This window comes from Euleptes europaea, chromosome 3 (assembly GCF_029931775.1).
Source record: "Euleptes europaea isolate rEulEur1 chromosome 3, rEulEur1.hap1, whole genome shotgun sequence".
In the NCBI taxonomy this organism is placed as follows: domain Eukaryota; kingdom Metazoa; phylum Chordata; class Lepidosauria; order Squamata; family Sphaerodactylidae; genus Euleptes; species Euleptes europaea.
In genome coordinates this window covers 82,928,070-82,953,826 of record NC_079314.1, presented here as the reverse complement: position 1 = coordinate 82,953,826, position 25,757 = coordinate 82,928,070, and the positions used below count along the sequence as shown (strand labels likewise).

Here is a 25,757-nt window from a genome sequence, read left to right as displayed (position 1 = left end):
TTCAATCCTACAATGCAGTACTGTCAATGTAACAGTAGTTCTGCTAGTGAAATGACGCTTCCATTTGTGGACGGTGATATTCACTGATCCCCTCACACTGCTGTAGACTCCCAGTTTGCTCTGTTCCCGGGAGTCCTGTAACAATGCAATTTTGGAGGGCACAGGAGATGAGAAATTTTCCTTTGTCTAGCACACTGGTTCCCAACCGGGGGTCCATGAACCCCCAGGGGTCCGCGAGAACTAAATTAAGGTCCATGAAACAGAGTTCTAAACTCATAATAAATTAATATTTTCAATTAAAAGTTCTCTATTATAAAAAAACATATTCAAATATTATTCTAAGTTTAATGTTTAACTAACAGTTATGATTAAAGTTTATTTTCAAATTCTCGGAATTTTTATTTTGAACCTTGGGGTCCCTGCACCGAACCAAAAAGTCCTAGTGGTCCCTGGTCAAAAAAAGGTTGGGAACCACTGGTCTAGCATGACTCTGCTTGCACTTCTAAGGACCCAAACCTACGATGGTGAGTATGGCAAGAATACTAAAGAAGTCATGGTAACTTAAAAGGTGGATTGCCCCTCTCTGATTATCTCTTTTTAATAGTAGAAAAGGGCAAGAATCCAGTAGCACCTTAAAGACTAACAAAAATATTTTCTGGTAGGGTATGAGCTTTTGTGAGCCACAGCAGGTCTGTTTACTGTCAGGATGGAGCCTGCATTTCATATTTGTTCATAAGGAGTTCCTTGAACTTCTGCAGTTAAATCTACTAAGAATTCATACCCCTGCGCTAACAACCATGACTATTAAAAGCTCAGATTTCAAGAAGCAGAAAGGTACATCCTAGAACAGCAGAGGACAACAACTTTTGGAAGATTTAGGACAAATTTATCAATAATCCTGATAAGCAGTTCAAAATATGGTGACATATCTTTAAAAGTTTGAAGTTCTCTGCTTTACAAGAAGTGGGTTATCCCATTCTGAGGATGTAATAGGAAAAACTGTTGACATAGAAAAGTCCTTAAACAAAATCAATGTCACGTAGGGTTGCCAACCTCCAGATACTAGCTGGAGGTCTCCTGCTATTACAACTGATCTCCAGCTGATAGAGATCAGTTCACCTGGAGAAAATGGCCACTTTGCCAATTGAACTCTATGGCGTTGAAGTCCTTCCCCTCACCAAACCCTGCCCTCCTCAGGCTCTGCCCAAAAATCCTCCTGCCAGTGGCAAAGAGGGACCTGGCAACCTTATTGTCATGCTATTTATTAATTGCAACCAGAATGGCACAAAACACTATGTTAGCTAATTTATCCCCAACTTTTCATCAGGTTGAATGTTAAAGAACAAAAAAGGTGGTGGTGGGGGGAGAAATGTTGTTTTAGGCCATGATGTTGAGCCCATGAAGTTGCTCTTATAGCAGACTGAAGAGGCACTGGGGCCCAGGGTGGAACCGGTGTCTGGCATTCTTGTCCTTTTGAGAGGCTAGTGAGAACAACGACACACTCCATTGGGAATATTAAAACCAGTGGTTAGTTAAATGTCATGTCTATCTAACACTAAACCAACCACATGGGTTCCTTAAAATATGGAGAACGGTAGTCCTTGAAGGTTGGTGCCTTGATAAAGAGTTTTGGCCTTGATAAAGGCTATTATATTGGTTTTGGATTTTTCTTTCGACCAATGCAGCTACCTTGAAATTTCTGTTAGCATAGAGTAGAATATGAATACACATGGTTAAGAGTGGAATATTGTAGATGTCTTAAAGTCTTACCTGAAGAACAGAGTGTAAGTTTGATATTTCGCTGCACATTTGATAATGTAAAAATAATATTTTTCATTAAATTTTGCAGCAGAGCATCACTATAAGCTGAATTATCCATCCTTCTCCTCCAGTAGGTGGGGCAGTTCCAAAGGATATGGAATAGTCTCCAGCTTTTTCTGATAACAAGGATTGTGTCACACCTATTGATGAATTCTTCTACTTCAGTAATTTCACACTAGAGTATGCCTTTTGAAGCTCACTAAAACATTTCTCTTTATTGTATTTTAATTAGGAAAAACGTTCTGTTTTTCCAAGTTTAGCAGGGAAAAATGTTTATTTCCACACACATCCCAACATTATTAAAACATTTTTCTTTAATATATTTTTGTTAGTTTTCCCAACAATATTATTCCTACTTTTTCTTCAAACAAAGGTATTTTTATTAGGGAATATTGTACAACTTGGACGTCTGCATGGCATTTAGTTGGTGGTGGATCATATGGAACATTCCTGCAATAGTAGTGAGATGAAGAATAGACCATTTTAAAATTGTGCCTTCCAAACACAAGGAGGAGCCCCAGGCGCAGCATAAATTCTTATTTCAATTTGCAGCCCATGCAATTGTGCAATTATAACATCAAGCACTAACTGTTTTCTTGAAAAACACCCCCTTCGTTTTAGAGAAAAAGAAACAGCTGTATTCAGACATCTTTCTGAGTTCACAGCCAAGTTTTTTTGAAATGACTTTTTGACATCAAAAAATTGCCGGGTTTTTTACTGGCTTTTAATACTTCTAATCCCAGAAATGTAGGTGTGAGAGAGAATGTACACATAGGCCATTAACGCATGGGCAAGATGTCACCGGTTAATCTCTCTCTCATCTCACACTATTTTAATCTGGGATCATAAAAGTAAACGCACGTCCGTCTCCCATCCCACACTATGTGCACCACCCGATGCTCCATGCGTTTGGGACATGGGATAACGTGGGATATTCGGGGAGTGCTCCGTCGCTACCGACATCATTACATCACAATCACGTGATTGTGCGTGCTTGGCGTCTTCCTTTTTCTTCTTCTCCCCCCTAGAATGATATGCCGGTATACCAACGCAACTCACTTCAGGACGTTAGTTTTTCTCCTGCCCTCCTGCTCTGCAGCAAAAAGCTGAGCTCTCCAGCCCGCAGCTCCGCCATCTCCGCTTTTGAGGCAGCAGGAGGCTCAGAAGCTCGGGGCAGGCGCGGCTAGAGCTGGGAACACTGAGTCTGCTGGCCAGCTGAGCGGCGGCTCGGCGGGTGCTGCGGGAGCCGCAAGAGACAAGCGGACGCTTGGGCCGTCTTGTTAGGCTTAGCGGCGTCACCCGCTCGCTTTCCTGGCCAGGGGAGGGGCGGTTTGAGCCCCTGAGGGGAGTGAGCCTGTGAGGGAGAGGCGCAGCCTCGGCGCAAGGCGTACACGGGGCGCTAATTTTAAAAAATCACTCCCGGTTGTGTTTGGACAGGTGATTATCACGCACACGCTGGCACGCACGCACCCACACACGCAGTCTTGGGCGGCAAGAACTAATGGAATATCAACCCGGAAGCGCACGCATGACGAAACAACCGGATTTATCTCGATTGTGATCTGTATTTCGCGATAAGACGGGTCTTGGAAAACACGCAAGTAAATCATGCTTGTGATAGATTTGATTCGCAGAGCGGGGACAGCTTGCGTGTGACCACTGGAAAACCGCTACATTAGGGGGGGGGGAGAAGCAGACCAAATTGGTCATGCGTTAACGGCCATAGCCTTTGTTGACTGAAAGTCCTGGTTTAACTCAGGCTGCAATAAGAAGAAGAATGACATGGACAGATTTACATGTGTGGTACATAAAGTGCTTTTGAGTGGTGGATGATTCCCGAATGCTTGAAAAATCGTGTGATTTTTGGCTAAAGTGTCCATGTCTAATTCTGCAGAGCTCTTGCATTTAATACTTCTAATCCCAGAAATGTATGTGAGAGAGAGAATGTACACAGAGCCTTTGTTGACTGAAAGTCCTGGTGTGACTGAGACTGAAATAAAATGAATAAGATGAAGATTGACATGGACAGATTTTCATGTGTGCTACATAAGTGCTTTTAAGCAGCAGATGATTCTGGAATGCTTGAAAAATCATGTGTGATTTTTGGCTAAAGTGTCTGTGTCTGATTCTGCAGAGATCTTCAAACTCTGGATTATAATGTTTTCTGGAAAGACTCAGCTGGTACAGTTCTGATTAAAATAATGTATTCTTATTTTTTTCATGTATATTCCACCTTTCTTCCCAATGGAAGTTCTCCTCTCCTCCAGTTTATTCTCACAGCCCTGTGAGGTAGGTAGGGCTGAGAGTGTGTGACTGGCACAAGGTTGCTCAGCAACCTTCCGTGGCAGAGTGGGGATTTCACCCTGGGTCTCCAGATCCTAGTCTGACACTCTAACCATTATACCTCACTGGCTCTGTTCTGTTCATTTCAAGGGCATTCTGTCATACAATCCCCATTTACCTCATACAAGTTTATGGAGGAGCCCACTGCAAACCCTGTATATTACAAAAACTGTATTATATTGTTCTTCTTACATTTTGTATTTCTGAGGATGTTGCCAATTTTTTAGCGGATGTGCTGAGAGTGCAAAGTCTTGGAAATCCTGATCATATTGTTCCTTATTTTATCTACTTTTAAATTATTGTTATTAAGTTTTATGATCCCATTCTTTTGTAACAATTGTTATGCCATTAAAGGTCTATGATGATGATGATGATGACATTTTGTATTTTGTGTGTGCATGTGTTTTAGGGTTTAAAAGGCAGAGTGGTGGGAAGGAAGGATTGACCAGTTATCATTGTGTATGGCAGTGGGAAGAGTATAGTGGACCCAGAAAACCATGGCCAGGGAAATGGAGTTACTGTGGTCTTCTGGAATATTCTCCCTCTGCATGTGCCCTGTCCAGTAGAGTAAGTTTTGAATTAGATGGTAGTAAATCCAGCTATTTGAAGGTAGCCTAACAGATCCCCTACCTGAGTTGATAGAGGTGATCTCATATTTGATGTTGAGAACCACTAGGCTCTTAGTTTTGAGTGACTTCAAACTCCACACTGAGTCCACCATTTTGTTTACACTTATTCTCTGTAAATCTTTTAGATCTGACTATGTCAGTGACCATCATCACACCTGGGTCATGTTGGAAAGTTGTGCAGGGCTCTATTTTCTTTTCCTGTGCTAATTAACATATATATTAACCCCACTGGAGAAGTTATCCAGGGATTTATGCTGAGGTGTCATCAATACATGGATGACATCCAACTCTTTTCTCCTTTTCATCTATTCCCAGGAAGGGAGCAGAGATTCTCATCAGGCACTTAGAGTTGGCAATAGGAGGGGTGGAGCAATAAATTAAAGCTGAAACTAGTAATGATATTGGTACTGATAAAGGTAGCCTACTAGTTCATAGACATGGCATTTTGCCGATGCTTGATGTGGCGACACTTCCCTAAATAGCAGAAAACAATTTGTGGTAGTTGTTAGATAATGGGTGGGTCATTGATGCACAGTAAGTCTCAATTGTTTGGAGACTCCCCACGCTTCCCTCTTGAAAGCAAGATGATCTTCCCGTAGAGATCCATGGGATACATCATGACTACATTCTGTAATGCATTATAGTTGAGGGTGCCTTTGAAAAAACTTTGTAAAACTAAAGCTGATCCACAGTATGGTGGCCAAGTTGCGAATTAGGTCTTGCTGCAGTGAATGGTTTCTCCCGTGCTCAGAGATCTTTACTGACATCCAATCTGTTTCCATTCACAATTCCAAGTGCTGCTGCTTAACTTTAAAGCCCTAAGTGGTTTGGGACAGTATATATATGAAAATGTGCCTTCTCCCATATGAATCTTCCTGTCAGTTCTGATCATCATCAAAGGCTCTGCTTTGGATACTCCCACCTTCAGAAGACCTTTGGAGCTTAAGTGTATGTGTGCTTTGCCTTTGTTTTTATGTTCCTGGCACTGTAGTTTTGATTGGTTGGCATTTTTTAACTTGCTGCATTTTTTTTTATTCTGAAAAACATTTAAATCGGTTTCCTAATGCCTTTTAGCTATGTCAAGGGGCTATGCTTTCATTTAAGGCCAGGATTCCCAAACAATAAATAATACTTATTGTTTAAACTGGAGCTGTAACAATTAAGGCTATAAAAAACTGCCTTATCTAAAATTCAAAAATTAACATACACTACTATGGCATGGAGCCCTGACCTGGATGGCCCAAGCTAGCCAGATCTTGTCAGATCTCAGAAGCTAAGCAGGGTCAGCTCTGGTTAGTATTTGGATGGCAAACCACCAAGCCTTACCTGGGTCACTATTCAGAGGCAGGCAATGGGAAACCACCTCTGTTAATCTCTTGCCTTGAAAACCTACGGGGTCGCCATAAGTCAGTTGTGACTTGACGGCACTGTCCTCCAGCATTATGGCATGGAAAATATAAAACAGTATCAGGTTATTTTATAATACTGCAGAGTGTGCCTATATATTTTATTACTTAGATAATAAAAATTCAGTCAGCAGCAATCAATAGGTATTGTGACAGAAACTTTCTCTGCAGTTTTGTGATTTAATCAAGAGTGGTGGTAGAATGCTGAGATAGTGAAACTGACTGTGCTGCTTCACACTGTAAGTGGGTGATGGTATTTTCCCTACACTAAAAACTCCCTGCAAATAGAAGACAAACAGAACTATTGCATATGTAATGTGGTTTTTAAAATCCACAAGAAAGAGACCCCCCCCCCAAAAAAAGCACAGAAAAGGTCAATGAGCAAAGAGTAATTAGTAATCAGAAAAATAAATACGAAGGGACCAGAGCCAGTTTCAACTACTAGAGCCTGTACTATTCTGGAACATGCGAAGGAGGAGAGTGCATGTGCAAAAATTCTTTCTACCAGTGGCTCATCATAGTTAGCCACAATTCATCTGGGATTAGGGAACAAAGTTCATAAGGTGCAGGAATATAGGCAGGCTTCATTCCCAATGCTTGTTTTCTAGCAACAAAACATGGAGAGAACACAACTCACGCAGCTGTTCAAGCTTCATTACTTAAACATTGTTGGCCAGCACTGCATCTTTTAATCTCACTTTAGAAAAAGTTAGCTGGGCGGGTAATGGCTAAAAAGTGCCTTTTCCACTCATGATCCTTTTTTTTCAACTCCGAATTACAGTCAAGGGGCATGAACACAGTCCTAGATGCAGCATTAGGAACAGTCAATGTTTCCTTTTACACAATTGGTGCTTAGTACTTAAAATTAGAGGCTAGTTTGTAAAAATTAGAGGTTAGTTGTTAAAAGTATAGCTCTTGAACAATGTCTGTATCTGCAAACTGTATCTATGACTGTATACAATCATACATATTTACCTGCCCTGCTGGAACATGGTAAAAAGATCGTTATTACTGTAGTCGGTCACTTTGTGGTCTGTCAAGTTCTATTTCTGGGATAGCCTTGTTTTCTTTCACATTATCTCTCTACAGCTATAAAAGTCCCATTGTCTAAAATGGGACAAAAGCTACTTTCATCCTAATGAACACAAAGGAAATAATTCTTTCCTATCAAGATTAAGCTTTGCATTTACTTGCACTTGTTTTGGTCTGACCCACTTTACCAACTGACTTTTGTCTGAGTAATTTAAAAGAGTTTCAGAAAGCTTACCTGCTAGGTTACAGCCACATTAAGAAATTACCTTTGAGAAGAATAAACAGGTCCGTTGTACCCTGCCTTTCTTCCCAGTGGGGACCCAAAGCAGCTTACATTGTTCCCCTCTCCTCCATTTTATCCTCACAACAACTCTGTGAGGTAGTTTAGGCTGAGACTGTGTGACTGGCCCAAGGTGAGCTTCCATTGCAGATGTGGGGCTTTGACCCCGGCTCTCCCAGATGCTAGTCCGACACTCTTAACCACTATACCACACTGAGTGTCTGAAGGATTACCGACGTACTTAAAAGAGGAATGGCTGCTTGAAAGAGTAAATGTCCGATTTAAAGGTTTAGAAGACATTTTAAAAATAAAAGTTGTATTGGCCCATTTATTGATAATATATATATATGGGGAGGGGCTGTGGATCAGTGGTAGAGCATCTGCTTGGAATGCAGAAGGTCCCAAGTTCCATCCCTGGCATCTCCCATTGAAAAGACCAGGTAGGAGGTAATGTGAAAGACCTCTGCCTGACACCCTGGAGAGTCGCTGCCAGTCTGAGTAGATAGTACTGACTGTGATAGACCAGTGGCCTGATTCAGTGTAAGGCAGCTTCATGTGTCCCATGTGTCCATATATTCCTATATACTCTGAGTCATGTGAGGGGAAAATATGGTTTACGAAATGAGGTTGACATAAAGGGACACACCCTGATAGTATGCAATCTAGTCAGTTGAACTGACTACAGCCCAGTAAATAAAACTGGATCATGTTTGCTTCTGATGTCCTTGTGTCAATTGAATCCATAATCCCTCCCTTGTGCAACAGATGTTTATCTTCGTGTATAATTCTTTAGACCTGTGCTGTACATCTCTATATCCTGATAAGTTTCTTTTTCAGTTATCCATCAAGATAAAATTGTAAACTGATAGATGATTTGGAAAAAAACATTGCTAGGATTAAATAAAAAAATAGTTACTTGTGTACATTTGCTTTGAAAATTTAAAGTGCATTTTAGTTAGTCTGCCTCTTCCCAAGCAATGCAATCAAACTCTGACCTAATGGTGATCTTTGCGCTGTCCTTCATCCTGGGATGAAAAAGTAATTTCCTTTATGAGTTTTCTGTATGCCTTTATCAGATGCCGTGAAGGCGCTTCCTCTCCCACTCATTAGAGTAAGGACCTCTGAAGGCATGCCTATATTTCTGCAGTAATTAGATAACTAATTACAGACAATAGCAAAACAAACTGCAAACAAGTGCATGGTTGGTGGCAGGCTTTATACAGATAAAGGTGGTATAATGAAGGTGCTGGGTATGGCATGTCATTTGTGCCATAGTTAGCTTGAGTAAAACAGATTTTGCAATTTTTGTTAGCTTAAAAAGCATAGCCGTTTTGACTAGAGATGGGGTGGGGGAGTTTGTCTGTAGGAAATTATGGCTCTGCTGTAACACCTTTAACCTTCTTAAAACAGCCATGTGTCAGTGCAAAACATGTACCCTGTTCATGGTATAATGTCTTATTGTTTAGAGGATTTATAAAATGTTGTCTGCTCTGTAAGGATCTAGAGGTCAAAAGATATGATCAAGCAGAGTCCTGTTAATGAATGTGAATTTAATTATAAGTTTAAACTGAAAGCAAATAGACTGCTTCAAATACTGCCAGGGCCTCATATGGTGATAGAAGACATTACACTTGGGGAGCCAACTGAAAGGACTCCTAACCAGTGTAGCTTAATGGGAAATGTTTGCATGCTTAGTTGTACAGATTTAAAAAATGGAGGATCTACTATAATATTAAGGTCATTTAGGTTGGTAATACTTGCAGCTTTCTTCATGATCAGATATGAAGTTATATTAGATGGTATTACTATGTGGTAGAAAGCACTGAATTGGAATGTTGAGAAGGGTCGTTATGCAGAGGAAGGCAATGGCAAACTACCCCTGTTAATCTCTTGCCTTGAAAACCCTATGGGGTTGCCATAAGTTGGCTGCAGCTTGACGGCACTTAACATGCACAAAGTTAAGTTCAAATTCATTAGCAAGTGTGTGCCTTTGGCATACTTACCGAGTATATACACCCATTTAATATTAACATACCACACCCTCATTAGCACATTATCTTGATACTTACAGGACAATGATTAGCACATTACCTTTGATACTTTTTGCAGGACAATGATTCAGCTCAAACCCACCCCTTTCTGACTATATATTACTCTTCCTACATACTTGACACTGAGGGACACTGTCTTTCAGTGTTACTCCTCTGAAGATGCCTGCCACAGCTGCTGGCGAAACGTCAGGAAAGAAAATACCAAGACCACGGTTACACAGCCCGGATAACCTACAAGAACCAACCCATTTAATTATTTATAATGTTTAGTGTATTGAACTAATGAGCGATACATGACTGTATATTTGCATCTGGTGTGAAACATGGGAAGTGAGAGTAGGTTACACCCTTAATTGGAATAATTATATAGATTTCCTTGCTCCAATTAGCCCAGTAGCTCCTGTGGAAAGACATTTGTGGGATCATACCCTTCCCCATTCAAATTTTCTGCATAGAGAGTAAAGCCATGACTGGAAAGATCATACTGGCATACAAGGAAGGAGACAGCATCATAGTCATGTGGAGCCCAAACTATTTAGGGCTTTAGCTCCATGAGTTAAAACTATAATTATACAGGGATGTGGAAGGCCATTGCAGATGCTGTACTTAGTGCAATGTCCTCCTAATGACATGCCATAGTCAAAGAGTAAGCTACTGCATTTTGCATTAACTCAGTAGTCTGCATAGTTTTCAAGAGCAAGCTGGACAACTCCCAAGTTCAAGCCTGAGTTTTCATTGGATTGATAAAGGTTTTTTCTTTTTAAAAAATCTAGTATTAACAGACACAAATTTAAACTGAGTTGCATGCTTAATATGAAAGATGTAGCTGACAGTCTTTGTCAACAGAGAACAGACTTGCTTTAAGTGACACATACCGGTATATGTGTATATTTCCCCAGATTTCTGAAAATCTGTCTGCAAACACTCTCTGTGTTATTCATCTGCACACATGCAGGCACATGCATGCGGAGTACTTTGCTAGTCCAAGTTAACTACGCGTACCTACTTGACTTGTTTCTGATAAACGATCTATGAAGCTGATCAGGCTTTCTCTTTGACATGGTAAGTTCTGCAGTAGTCTTGTGGAAGACAAAACGGAGGCGAGGAAACAAATGGTGCAGAGGGAAACAAAATCTTTAATAATTTTTAGAACCCCTACACATTTTGTTTGAAGCTTCGTCGGGGAATCTTTCAGATTTTTGTGTGTGTGTGTGATGACCCAGGTTCCAAATGCCTAAGACAGGGATTTTGAGGCAAATTCTATGGAGGCTGGTCAGAGGACTCTTGCCTCATGGCAGTCTAAGGACCATTCTGAAGGAAAGCACAAGCTTATCCAGATGAATACTTGACAGTTCTTGAATATTTAACCAGGGAAGTGGAATCTACAGCTCCTTCCTTTGCAGTTGTTGGCTTCTTGCTCAGTATTGCCTATTTTAAAATTTTGGTATTCATGCTCTGTGTATGGAGCTTACGTGTTCAGTAGGGCTGTCTGTTGATTTTTTTTTGTTATTATTAAAAAGAAGAAAGCTGTCTTTGCTCTTTAGAGTTTTCATGGGGAGGTGGCACAAATCTTGTCCTGAATTACAGTCTTAGCTGTCTAGAACCTGGATGTTGTTTGCTGAATGCCTTTTTTAGCACCTTGCAGTTTCTTAAATTTGGGGAAACAGATCAGTATAAAAATGGCAACACATCTATTTCCCAGAAAGGGACATGGATGTTGAATTCAGCTGAAGGTGGTAAAAGAGATTCAGGAGAAGTGGAGGAGACCAAACTGATCTCTAAGTGGGAGTATGACCATAAAATGTGTCCTGCTGGTTCTCTAGACTTTCTTCCCTGATCAGTTTTTTAAATTTCCTTTGTGAAAGAATTATTTAGCCCTCTTCTGTGTTGCCAAAAGACCTGTGGGCAAAAGTTCATTGCACCACTCATGTATGAACTAACTACTTGACCTTCTGTGTGAGTTCAGAAGGTAAAATTGCAAAGATAATAAATGGAAAATAGGAGAGGAAAATAAAGCTGCACGCTGTACAATTTTGAATGTGCATACAAAGGGAGGAAATCCTGCATTGTAAACTACTTCCCATAAACTAATAACAAACGTTCTGCTAAGTACTATCTTGGAGCAGTGATTTCATCCCATCAGAGTATCAACTTATGCTCACTCAAAATATCTGTGAACATTGCATATAATATAGAGACTGCAGTATAATGTCTGTACAATGGCCACGAGGGCTGTTTAATTCAGCTAGATTCTAGTCCAGTAGCATCTTAGAGACCAACAAGATTTTGAGGGGTATGAGCTTTCGAGAGTCAAACTGCCCTTCATCAGATACAAGTAGAAATAGAGATCTATGACTCCTTATATCCAAGTCTGAAGGTGGGAGGGGTGTCACAAATAAAGGAGTCAGGATGTAGAGGTACAATGCAAAATGTCATTAGCTTGATTAAAGTGGGGGAAATGCTTGAGGACATAAAATTAGCATCTGCATTTCACATTGTACCTCTACATCTTGACTCTTTTCTTTGAGACTCCCCTCCCACCTTCAGACTTGGATAAAAAGACTTATGGATCTCCATTTCTAAGTAGTATTGGTACCTTAGTACTACTGTTCTAAAGAATCTAGCTCTTCTACTGGAAACCAATATGGCTACCTCTGAAACAATGCTGTTTAATGCATTTCATGGTAACGAAAGCAGGGACATCCACTGTATTACTGCTCCCAAGTATCCTAACCCCCCTTATGATAATAAAGAAGGCATACATTTAGACAAAGTCAACTGTAGATTTCTTGACAATGAGCTGTAAATTTGGTTCCAGGGTAAAAGCTTGACAATGGAAGGTGTTTCATTTTGATTATTTCATCTACTGTTATATGAATGAGCTAGAATTAACAAAGCCTTGACCACCACCCCCATTAGAATTCCTTGATAAGTGGGGTATCTTTGCATGTATACACAACCTGACAGCTCAGAGTATTGCTGCACAATGCTCTTAAGTTGTAGTCCTATTATTGCTTTCCTGGAGTAATTCCCAATGAATAAAATGTGAATTACTTCTGACTATACCACTTTAGGATTGCCCTCACACACAAATGCTAGGCAAAAGGTGAATAGGACCAGATAATGTGCTTTCTATCGATCTATTAATTTAAAGCACAGCATTTTTGTAATAGTGATGGAGACAAAAATAATGCATGAAGAAATTTGCTTGTTGCTTTATAAAGGTAAAGGTCCCCTGTACAAGCACCGGGTCATTCCTGACCCATGGGGTGACTTCACATCCCGACATTTTCTAGGCAGATTTTGTCTATGGGGTGGTTTGCCAGTGCCCTCCCCAGTCATCTCCCCTTTACCCCCAGCAAGCTGGGTACTCATTTTACTGACCTCGGAAGGATGGAAGGCTGAGTCAACCTTGAGCCGGCTACCTGAAACCAACTTCCAACTTGGGATCAAACTCAGGTGGTGAGCAGAGCTTCGACTGCAGTACTGCAGCTTTATCACTCTGTGCCACAGGGCTCCTTGCTTTATACACCTGTTTAATTTCATTTCTATCCTACCTTTCTACCAAACTGGTTTACAAAATTCTCCCCTCCTCCAGTTTATCCCTACAACAACCCTGTGTGGTACATTAAGCTGACCCTGTGTGCTTAGTCCAAGATTACCAAGCAAATTTCCATGGTAGGGTGGGGATTCAAACTTGGATCTCCTAGATCCTAGTTTCTATAACTGCTATACCATGCTAGCTCAATAAAAATACAACCCAAACCAAACTGTTTCTTTTATTCCAGACATTTATTGGGACTCCAAATGGGAGCCCAAAACAGCTTACAACATCATTCTCCTCGCCTCCATTTTATCCTAACAACCACCACCCTGGGGGGTGGGTTAGACTGAGACAGTGTGACTGATGCAAGATCACCCAGTGAGCTTCCATAGATTTCAACCTGGGCCTCCCAGATCCTAGTCCGACACTCTGAATACTACACCACACTGGCTGTCTTACATTAGCTTGATTTAAAGGTTGTAACTTGGGAAATCTTTTTCCCCCTCTCTCAAGACATTCCATTGATGTAAATCATATCTGGCTCTATAGTGGTAGTGTGTATCTGTTACAGTGGTTTCTTGCTGAAGTACTGTATAGTTTTGTCTCACTGTAAACACTTTAGAGGTGGTGTTCTGTGGTCTATGTTTTCTGTTTATGACAAGCTATGAAAAGGCAAATGTTTTAGGTAGGAAAGATTTTTCCTTGCTGCAAAGAATTGGATTATGATCTTCAGGTCCTTATCAGTTCTCCACTTCCTTGATTCAATCTGAGCACTGCCAGTTCCTCTTGTTTATATGTTTTGTTTTGCTGAATGCCAATAGTTTCTAATACAACTTGTGAACAATCCTATGCAGAAAAATGTTCAAGGAAATCATGTCTATAGTTTGTAGTCAAAGCAACCTTCAGATGAAACCTGTTGCCTAGCATTTGCAATTATCTGGTGCCTTTGTAACATAAGGCATATTTAGATATTCTTTTCCTTAAGCAACCACTTCTAATTGTCCCTGGAAACAGGATAATATGAAGAAATGTCACGTGTGAATGTGCAGAAAACCACAGCTGCACAAATGTGCCATACTTTTAATTTCTGTAATGGCATGGCAGAGATATTTCCTAACAAAAACTTGTAGAAGATTACACTGGGGAAATGGTGGCCAGCTTGAACATGTAAAGATAAAATAAAATATAAAAGGGCCCAAATTGTACTTCTTGTTCAGCTGTTGAGGAGGAGCTAGTATTTACTTATGGCCTTAGCCTTTCGGGTTGAACAGACATACAGGGAGAAAATGCTTGATGCGATCCTCTCAGTATATGCAGTTGTCATTTTGTCTGAAAGGCAAAACACATAGATAAGATGTTCAGCCTGTGACACTGAAAATCCATGTGGTGTGCCTTTTAGACAACATGGTGATTGTGTATATGTGTTGCATGTCCTCTCTGTATGTTCAATCAAATATATTGCTTTAAATGGGCTCTTATAGATAAGTTAATAATAAGAAGTTAATAATAAGAAGATACACTCAGTTTTGGTAATCTGTCAGTTTGTGAGTGTTAATTTACCTCTGGGTGTGACATACCCACTGAAGAATCTGATTTCACTGTACAGCCTTTAAGTCTCTGTCTGAGATTTCAGCTAGTAAACTGTTCTGGCCTGGTGGAATTAAGCAGAAATGGTGATCCATTCACTCAGCAGGTCTGTACTTGTTACATTTGATTTGTTCTAGTGTCAAAAAGAGAGGGAATGGAGTGATGAATGGAGGAGACTCAAGTGCTCATGGATAACTTACTTCCTTTGTGAGTGCCTTTCTTTCCTCAATGTTCGTATGACTTTTAAAAAAAGAAAAGCTTCCCTTCTTGTCTCTCTATTGCTAGTCATCTATTAGGGATGATATAAATAATCTCAGATATTCTGAAATTTCCTACCTCGTTTTGTATTGATTAAAGCAGGTGCTGACATTTCACTAGAGTATTTCCTGTAAATATCTATAATAGTAGGTACCTCTTACCTTTACCTGCAATGTCAACAGAACATGACACTGATAATAACTGAGCAAGTTACAAAACCATTGCTCTGATTCCCTGTGCTTATATTAGGAGGTTGCATGTAGTCTTATTGGTCCCCCGCAAAAAAGCTGCATAATACTTTTTATTACTTATTATGATAGCAAACAACATAACACAACATTCAAGCTTTAACATTTTCATAGTGTTTTGTATTATTTTTGGTTAATCATAATGAAAATTATTATGTGGTTTTAGGGCAAAACGCATGGTCACTTACTGCGGTTTCTGCCCAGTTTCCTCCTTATTTATTCCCAGTTTCACCCAGGATCAAATCCTCGCAAATGAACGGCGCTTTATTTGCTTCTGGCTGAGCGATGTGTCGACCCAAAACGAACCCGGTTTTGCAATCAAGGAGCCAAACTGTTATCCCTGGCTCGTCTTAATTGCTTAATTTCCTGGAGGTAGAGGATCTGGAGATAGAATGGCTCTCATTGGCTGAGCTGCCCAGATCTTGAAAAGGCAGGGCAGATAGACCTATCCAGTTATGGCAGTAGAGTCTGAATCGACCAATCACCAGGGGGAGGGGGCGTTGCTGAACGACCAGGAAGTATGTGTCTCTTGCATTTTCTGTTTTCACGGAGGGATCAGCACACAGTTTCGCCATGGACGTACAGATTCTCCCCCAGCCCGGGTTCATTTAATCCTGGCTGGAACAGGGAGGAAACCAGGCAGAAACTGCAGTAAGTGACCGTGCGTTTTGGCCTTTAGTCTCCGGATTTGCCTACTGGCTTTTCAATTCAGATCTCACCAAAATAAAAATCTCAGCATGAAATTAAGGTCAAGTGACACACATCTCATCTGAATGTGTACTACATATTCAGTCATACAAAATGGCCTCATGTAGACAAATTTCACTTTGTTTGTGACAGGCACAAATGCAGCTTATTCTTTCATACTCCTCTTCCCTTGCATGCAGAGAGTGATTGAAATATTTCTGGTATGGGAAGCCTTGAATCAAACTCCAGTTGGCTATGATGTTTGAATATGGGCAGTTGGGCAAACTGGAGTTTATATTCTCCTCACAACCAAGTTTCTAAATATTAGTATATTGAATACCATTGGCACAGTAACTGATTTTAATAATCTATATATTCCCCAATAAAAAATTAAACATGTGATTTGGAACATTACCACCTTTCTTATTCCTGTTTTTTTTAAACGGAGATACATAATAATACAGTTTTAGAGGGATTCGAGGAGTTCTCCCTTTCCCCTCCATCTCACGTCAGGGTTTTCCTGCCCAAATGGGCATGTGATGGAGACGGGGAGAGCACTCCTCCTCGGTTCTGTCTTCGCCACCTTGGAGAAAGGACGTATTCTGAAGGTTTTATCATCTCAGGATATTTCTCCTCAGGGCTTTTTTGGTCGAGACCTAAGGAATGGCAATCTTCAAATATGTAAGGAGTGCACGATCAAGATGGCCCAGAACAATGAGCATAATGGCTTGTCTGTTATGTCTGGGGGAGGGCCATAATACCACAGCTTGTCAGTTATTCACCCCGACACCAAAGGACTGCTAGACTCAAGGGGGTGCTTTAGGAAAAGACATTTGGGGCTCCCAACTTGTAACCTGAAAAGTATAAAGTACCTTTGCAGTTACAAATAGTAACCACTTCCTTATCTGGCATGGCAGATTCTGTAGTCTAATATGGTATTGCAGTTTCTATGTATGTCTCCATTGATTATAACTTATTTGTGTCCTCTTGTTATGGTGGCTTTACAGGACAAATAAGAACACCATTATTCACATTTAAGTTTGTTATGATTTGCATGCAGTTGAATCAGCCAAGATAGATTGTTATGTGGATCATACTACATTTTTATAAAGAATTCTTAGCCTTATTCATTCCATAATTTCATTCCACTTTTCTCTTTTCAGTTTTTGATATAGTGTACCATGCGTATAGTACTTTAAACTCTTCAAAATGTTAATGATTGCCATTCTCATTTCTTGCTATCACACACACATATGCACAGGGAGTGAAATATTTTCTGTTCTGACCAGAGCTGTGTAGAAAGTGAGATCATTCTAGGTCAAATGCTATTTCTCTAGTTATCCAAAAGATGGCTCTCATGGATTCCCCCCCCCCCCTAAAATGAAAATAGAGCAAACACCAATCATTGCTGTCTCCTATAGAGCAATACTCTCTACAAAATATTACTGAGCGAGTATAATCCTTTGTGCAGTTACTTATTTGATATCAAAAGTCTTAAATGTGTATACGATTTTGATGTCATACCTATTATGAAATGTATTATGAAATTTTGGCTTTTCCTTAGCTTTATCAATGGAGTTGCTTTGTGGTTCTGCTACTGAAACCTCATTTGAACTCTACACATCGTTAGCAGATAACCTCATTGTTCAACAAATGTTGTATGTAGAGTGACATGTGACTCTTTTGAAGAGGGGCTGTGGCTCAGTTTGTAGAGCATCTGCTTGGCATGCAGAAGGTCCCAGGTTCAATCCCCGGCATCTCCAGTAAAGGGACTAGGCAAGTAGGTGTTGCGAAAGACCTCTGCCTGAGATCCTGGAGAGCCACTGCCTGTCTGCGTAGACAATACTGACTTTGATGGACCAAGGGGTCTGATTCAGTATAAGGCAGCTTCATGTGTTCATGTGTACATCACTGCAGTACTTTATTACCAGGAGTGTTTCCTAGAACTGTGACTATGATTCAGTTTTTCACAATGTAGCAAGTCACAATTCATGTCCACAGAAACTGCTGTTTTTGCATGGCTCTGCTTTTTCCACATTTGAACTGTAGTGTGACTTTTATCCAGTTTCACATGGGTGTTCAGTTTCTTTCTGTGTTATAATCACATTAGCCATTACTCACAGAGTGATGAAATGCATTTATTACATAGGCCAGGTCAAAGCTATATATTTAGCTATATAGGTCAGGTCAACATTTCTAAATCAGGCTGAGCCATGGATCGTAAATCCAGACAAAGCACTGTATAATTATCTTGTACATTTGTATTCTGCCCTTCCTCCAAGGAGCTCAGGGAAGAGTACTTAATGCTCCTTTCTCATTTTATCCTCACAACAACTCTGTAGGTTAGGATGAGACAGACTGACTGTCCCAAAAGGTTACCAGGTTATTTTTATGACATAGTATGGATTTGAACCCGGATCCCCCAGATCTTATGCTTTAGTGGTTCTCAGCTCTGTGCTCCTAACACATAGAATATCAATAGAAATCTAAACATCAGGTAGAAAAGTCAGATTATTTCAGGGGATATTGTTTTAGCAAATGTTAATATATAGTTGTATTTTTAATTATAAATAAATGCTAACTGTGTTACTCCTGTGTTTTGTCTGAACAATGCATTATCAAGAACCAAGATCCAATTTAGTTAGGGAAATTACTATAGGGCTTTTCAGCGCTACAATAACATGAACCAGATATAATGGGAGTGTACACTAACCTTTCCTTTTTTTAAAAAATAACATTTTATTATATTTTAACATAACCTAACAACATACACTACATGTGTTCCCAGTCATATACAGATTGGGCTTCTTCCAGGGTTAATATTTAATATTTTCTTAAGGTCACAGTCATCTCAACGTCATATTAATAATTATATTCTGATTACACTGTATTGTTGTTTAATATTTCTGCTATCCATTATGATTTCGTCAGTACTATTTAATTTCTTAACAAAGTTTCAGCTTTTACTGTTATTCTTTCCAAGATGACTGCATCTACTCTCTACACTAATACACACTAGTATCTTATTTCATTTTATATCTTCAACTTTGCATATTCAAAATAACACATCCAGTTCTTTTGAAATTTGTTCATCGTTCTTCCTCTCAGCATACTGGTTAGTTTGGCCATCACTGCATATTCTGACATTTTTTGTTGCCATTTCTCTATTTCTATAATATCCTCTTGCTTCCACATCATTGCGAAGACAACCCTTGCCACCGTCGTCATATAACTAAATATGTCTCTCAGATTTTTTTCTAAGTTTTCTAGTTCTAGTCCCAACAACATGGTTTCCGGATGCAGGGGAAATTTGATTTTTAACTAACCATGCATATCAGGAAAGGCATGGTCACTGCTGTGTGAACAAGAGCAACACACGTATTTACCATAAATGTACAGCAACTGGATTTTTCAGGGGTTTCATTCATGCGTGTCAAGGCTGGATGTCAGTAGTAAATATATGCACTGATTTTGTTCACACAACTTGTGACCATGCATTTTGGGAGGATTGTGCATAGTACATGCTCCTGTTGTCTGCTGTTGGTGGGCTCCCACTACATATTGTTATGATGTTTGAAAATGACTTAATCAGTTATCAACACTAACATCTACTAGGTCAATTTTTAAAGCATGTAAAGACAATTACAGCCCATTCCTGAGCCTGGGGGCTGAATGGGTTTAGGAGGCGCCCAGACCCCTACACGAGCATAGTGACACTTGCGCTGGTCCCCAGGACTGCCGCAGCAGTGCAGCCCTTGGACAGAGGCTCAGCCTCCCGCTGGCGTCCTGCTAGTGCAAGTCCTTGCTCCGACATCCCGGGGCATTCTGGGGGACGAAGTTGCCTCCAGGCTGGGAATGCCCCCCTCTGCAACAGCGGTGCTGTGGCAACTTTTCATTGGGGCAGCATCACTGTTTTTAGTGGGGCTATTTTTCCCATTTTTGCATTTTTAAAGGGTTTTTTTCCTCACCTCCCAGCAGCCGGGAAACCTCTTTGGAGGCGCCGCTGCAGTGCCTCGGACACGCCGTCCCCAGCCACTGCAGGGCTCAGGAATGGGCTTTAGACTGAATCAAATCCTGTAGAATATTGGGGTTTGTTGTGTTTTGTGAGATACGAAGAAATGTTTTTGTGTAGAAGATTTGAAAGTATAATTATTCCAGTAGATCTGCTAGTTCTGAATTGGAAAACAGCAAGCATTGTAGAAAATAGAAGTCCAGTATATTTCCATTGCAAATTTCAGTACTTGTTAAAATACTTGTAAGCATTTTAAAGGTATTCTTGTAAACACGAGAGACAATGTTGTATACTGTAAATATTAACAAACATGGAATTAATTCATTCATTGCTTTTTCATAATGTTTTCTAGCTGAGGTACATAAGTAAGTTACTTCTGAATTATTAGAGCGTAACAGAAAATAGGCGATGTTTGGCTTCTCTACAATTCTACAATTCATTAATGCTGCAGGAACTAGGCTTCTCATGGGAAATCAATAGATTCTGTTGAAAATCAAGAAACAAATTTCAAAAAAGTAGCAATACAGCAGTACCTGCGTATTTATACCAGTGCAATATAGAGTAGCCTCTAGCCCTAATTTGCTAAGTGAAAAATAGGACTTGGAATTTGCACCTGTGAAAACCCGTGGCTCATTATAGAAAATGACCTCTGTTCATTTAAACGCAATGTATAGAGCCTCAAATGGTAACTTTGTGTGTGTTAAGTGTGTGTGTGTTAAGTGCTGTCAAGTTGCTTCCAACTCATGGCGACCCTATGAATCAATGTCCTCCAAAATGTCCTTTCATTAACAGCCTTGCTCAGGTCTTGCAAACTGAGGGCTGTGGCTTCCTTTATGTAGTCAATCTATCTCATGTTGGGTCTTCCTCTTTTCCTGCTGCCTTCAGGTTTTTCTAGCATTATTATCTTTTCCAGTGTCTGTTGTCTTCTCATACTGTGACCAAATGCAAAGTACTGTTTTCCATTTAATAGTTTTAATGACTTTTTGAATGTTTGGGCAAGGAAATCAGCCATGTTTGGAAACTTGGCATTAAATATAGTGACTACCCAATCATAGCTTTTGTGGCATGAGATATAAACAGACCCCCCCCCCATAATGCATCTTTGGGCATTGACTGTTAGAGAGATTTAAGTACTTAGGAGTCAGACCACGCAGCAATTAACCATTCCGATTATTCCTTTTAAATGGAGTATTACACAAGAGAATTTAATGCATCATTAATATCCTATTAACCTGCTCAGATTACATAGTTACAGACTTGTGTTTCTGTAAATTTACAGGAGGATTTTCAGGGAGGGTAGCTTATAAAAGGGGCTATACATGGATTTACCAAAAGGCTAATGTTACATCTGATGTATTTCAGTAATAAATAGGCCATTATAACTAATGATAGACTGTTTAACATTTAGGACTATGTAAAGATCTTTTGTGTGCATGGAAGGCACCTCTGCTAATAAAAAGGGGAGGGTTTGCCTAATTCCAGTGGATTTCCCTTCCAGCTACAGCTCCTGCATTACCTCCCATACCATACTAGATGGTGTCTTTTTTGGATACAAACAGGGTAAACCTTGTTCTGTTGGCTGGCTCCTGCTCACAGTAGTCCAGTTGTTTACAGACTGCATGACATCAATATGTGGTGAGGCAGTAAACTCATAGCTACCTACCATGTTGCCAGCTTACAAATATTTGCTGTAATGATTATATGTACCGATTTAGAACGCTAAATGTATTATTGGTCATATACATAATCTTTATCCCCATAATCATATACATAATCTTGGTCTTGGGTATATGTATGGTGTGACTCTGTTAAGGATTATACATTCATAGAAATACTGGTGCAGGACTCTACAATTACACATATCTAGAAGAGTCACAGATGATGTGGATGGAGCAGTCATTGGAGGGCTCCGGATAGATGACTACAATCCTGATATCCCAACATATTGTGTGCTTATTGTTTTTACCAAATGTGTACTGAATAGAACTGTGATTCCTCAATCTTGTTGAAACTGTGGGCACTTTGGGAATTTTAAAATGAGGTAGTGGGCACCATGACAAAATGGCTGTCATGAGTCCTGGGTCCAAACATATAATATTGGGAGTTTCCACAAAATGTTAGGAGGTTCCAAGCCAAGCATCCTGCTGTGATAGAAGCAGCTATTTCAAACTGGGTGCTTCCTGCAGACACAATGGTGATGTCTCCTGGGCTCTTTTGAAGCACCTGTTACTCAGTGTAAATGGAGGAATGCCAGGCTTGGCTCTTTGTTTTGGGGAAGAAGCAAGAAGGGAACAGTAAACCCACTGGCAGATGGTATGGCATCCACAGGTACCACATTGAGAATCACTGGTATATAGCAGTTAAGCTATTCAACCATAATCTAAATTAATTAGATTATATTTGTGTGTGTGTGTTAAGTGCCGTCAAGTCGCTTCCGACTCATGGCGACCCTATGAATGAAAGTCCTCCAAAATGTCCTATCTTTGACAGCCTTGCTCAGATCTTGCAAATTGAAGGCTGTGGCTTCCTTTATTGAGTCAATCCATCTCTTGTTGGGTCTTCCTCTTTTCCTGCTGCCCTCAACTTTTCCTATCATGACGGTCTTTTCCAGTGACTCTTGCTGTCTCATGACGTGACCAAAATACGACAGCCTCAGTTTAGTCATTTTAGCTTCTAGGGTCAGTTCAGGCTTGATTTGATCTATAACCCATTGATTTGTTTTTTTGGCAGTCCACGGAATCCGTAACACCCTCCTCCAACACCACATTTCAAAGGAATCTATTTTCTTCCTATCAGCTTTCTTCACTGTCCAGCTTTCACACCCATACATAGTAATAGGGAATATGATGGCATGAATTAATCTAGTCTTGGTGGCCAGAGTCACATCCTTACACTTCAAAATATTTTCTAGCTAGATTATATTTAATTAAGTATATTTCAAATGATTGTAAACATATAAAGTGGACATGCTTTCCAGTTGAAAGATTCTGGAATAAAGTGGTATTAGAAATTAGAAGGATGATGAATTTCTGTCCATTGAAAGATTTAAAATTTTTCTTTTGGGCGTGTTGATATTCAAGTGCCATCAGTGTAAAAGAAGCATTGTTTTATATTGTCTATCTGCAGCTAAAAATGTGGAAGTGTACTAGATATTTAAATATAAAGTCCTGGGTGCCAAAAGTATGGTTAATAGCAAAATTATCTAATCTAACTGAGATTGTCCAGTTAACAAAAGGAACAATACAGAAAACAATATTTCTTAAAAATTGGAAACCGTCTTATGGTTTCTGGTCCTGAGAATTAAATCTGATTTGAATGGTATAATTGTGCAATAATTTTGTAAAATCTACAGTTATTTAAATTGTTATACATAGTAATAAAAATAGTTTTTCATAATGATTTATAGTTTCCTCGTCTCACTGAGCTATGTAAAACATATATTTGCTTATTATCTGTTCATTTAACTGAAAATTGAGTAGGACCAGTGGTTAGAAATGTAAATAAGATGTGTGCATTTATGTGATTACATTTACTGAGGTTTAAAATGTGTAAAATACATATAAAATTAATATATTCCTAATGAATCGGATGAAATCCTGACTTTATTAAAAGTTAACAGGATAAACTAAGGGCCTAGTGGGTAGCCTGGTATCACTTTGGATTCTATTTATGAGCAGTCTTTGTATCCACACTACTCTGTGGTAGTTTTCTTTCTCTGTGGTAGATTTGTGGCTGAAAATTTAAGTCTGCTAATAATGGCTAATACTGTTATTTCTAGACAGAGTACTCAACAGTTTCAGGTGATGCTAGCTTTACCATTTCATCCTGCTTAGAACAGTCTGTTCAATATGCTATTTACAAAGTGAGCTACATTTATTGCATCACTGGAAAATCCCTGACCAATATCTATGTTAACAAAGCAATTAGACTTGGACATATGGTGCTGCCTTATACCAAGTTAGGCCAGTGGTTGAGCTCCACATAGCATACTCTGGCAGTGGTTTTCCAGGTCTCAGATAACGACATCTTTTAACAGGAGATGTCAGGGACTGAACTTGGGAGTTTTCGCAGGCAACATATGTGCTTAAGTCTGAGGCATAGCTCATCCCCTATGGAAAGCATATGAATAGGATTGCCAGGTCCCTTTTTGCCACCAGTGGGAGGTTTTTGGGGTGGAGCCTGAGGAGGACAGGGTTTGAAGAGAGGAGTGACTTCAATGCCATAGAGTCCAATTGCCATTTTCTCCAGGTGAACAGATCTCTATCGGCTGGAGATCAGTTGTAATAGCAGGAGATCTCCAGTTAGTATCTGGAAGTAGACAACACTACATAAGAACCAAAGCTATGGCTAACCTGCATGGCAGAGCAAGAAATATGGATGGAACAACTTCTTTTACTGTCCTTCCTTTCTATATGTATCTGAGGAGAGTAAACATAATCCAATTATACAAACATATTGCAGATCAGTGTGAGATAGAATCATAGAGTTGGAAGGGACCACCTTCTGCAGGGAAGGAACACTTACCACCTCTTGAGGAAGTCTGTTCCACTGAGAAACCGCTCCAACTGTTAGAAAATTCTTCCTAATGTCTAGACGGAAACTCATTTGATTTAGTTTCAACCCATTGGTTCTGGTCCAACCTTCTGGGGCAACAGAAAACAACTCGGCACCATCCTCCATATGACAGCCCTTCAAGTACTTGAAGATGGTTACCATATCCCCTCTCAGTCTTCTCCTCTTCAGGCTAAACATACCCAGCTCCTTCAACCTTTCCTCATAGGACTTGGTCTCCAGACCCCTCACCATCTTTGTTGCCCTCCTCTGGACACATTCCAGCTTGTCTACATCCTTCTTAAATTGCGGTGCCCAAAACTGAACACAATACTCTAGGTGAGGTCTAACCAGAGCAGAGTAAAGCGATACCATCACTTTGTGTGACCTGGATACTATACTTCTGTTGATGCAGCCCAAGATTGCATTTGCCTTTTTAGCTACTGCATCACACTGCTGACTCATGTTCAGTGTTTGGTCTACTAAGACCCCTCAGTCCTTTTCGCACACACTACTGTTAAGACAAGTCTATCCCATCCTATAATTATGCATTTGATTTTTCCTACCTAAATGCAGAACTTTACATTTATCTCTGTTGAAATGTATTTTATTGGTTTTAGCCCAATTCTCCAGCCTGTCAAGATCGTCCTGTATCCTGGCTCTGTCTTCTACCATATTTGCTACCCCTCCCAATTTAGTATCATCTGCAAATTTAATAAGCATCCCCTCTATTCCTTCATCCAGATCATTTATAAAGATTTTGAACAACACAGGGCCCAGGACAGATCCCTGAGGCACTCCACTAGTCACTCTTCTCCATGTGGATGAGGAACCATTAACAAGTTGTGGATATCTTTGGTCATTACAAGAGACTGCAACAATTTGGTCAGTAATTACCCAAACATAGATGTCAGGCTGGCTTTGTTTACTTCCTTACTGCGTGTTTGCCTGCTTGTCTCCAAGAAGGATTCAAGATGAGGTACAATGTTTATTAAAAACCTGATAAAACAAGAATAAAATAGCCATATTGGTAACACTATCTTAAAGGACTGGTTTTCATCCAATATTTTAGGCCATCTTAACTACCTGAGCAAGTGCTTGTAAATGTATCAAAATAGTTGGTGGGTGTATAAAGAAGCAGCAGTATGTTCCTGAACAGTTGGAACATTTCATTTGGGGTGATTATAGGAGGATGACAAAAACTTGGAGCGTTCAGTGGTTGAACTCTTGTGAAAGACAACATGTCCTGGGTCACACAGTCGTGTCTCATTTGCTGACTGATTTAGAACTGGCAGTGATAATTTCTTC

At 39.9% G+C, this 25,757-nt stretch overlaps 1 protein-coding gene across 1 annotated transcript in view; it reads left to right on the top strand.

The window, feature by feature from the left end:
- Positions 1-25,757, top strand: part of TMCC3 (transmembrane and coiled-coil domain family 3) — a 130,248-nt gene that overhangs the window by 45,129 nt on the left and 59,362 nt on the right. The window lies entirely within an intron of this gene.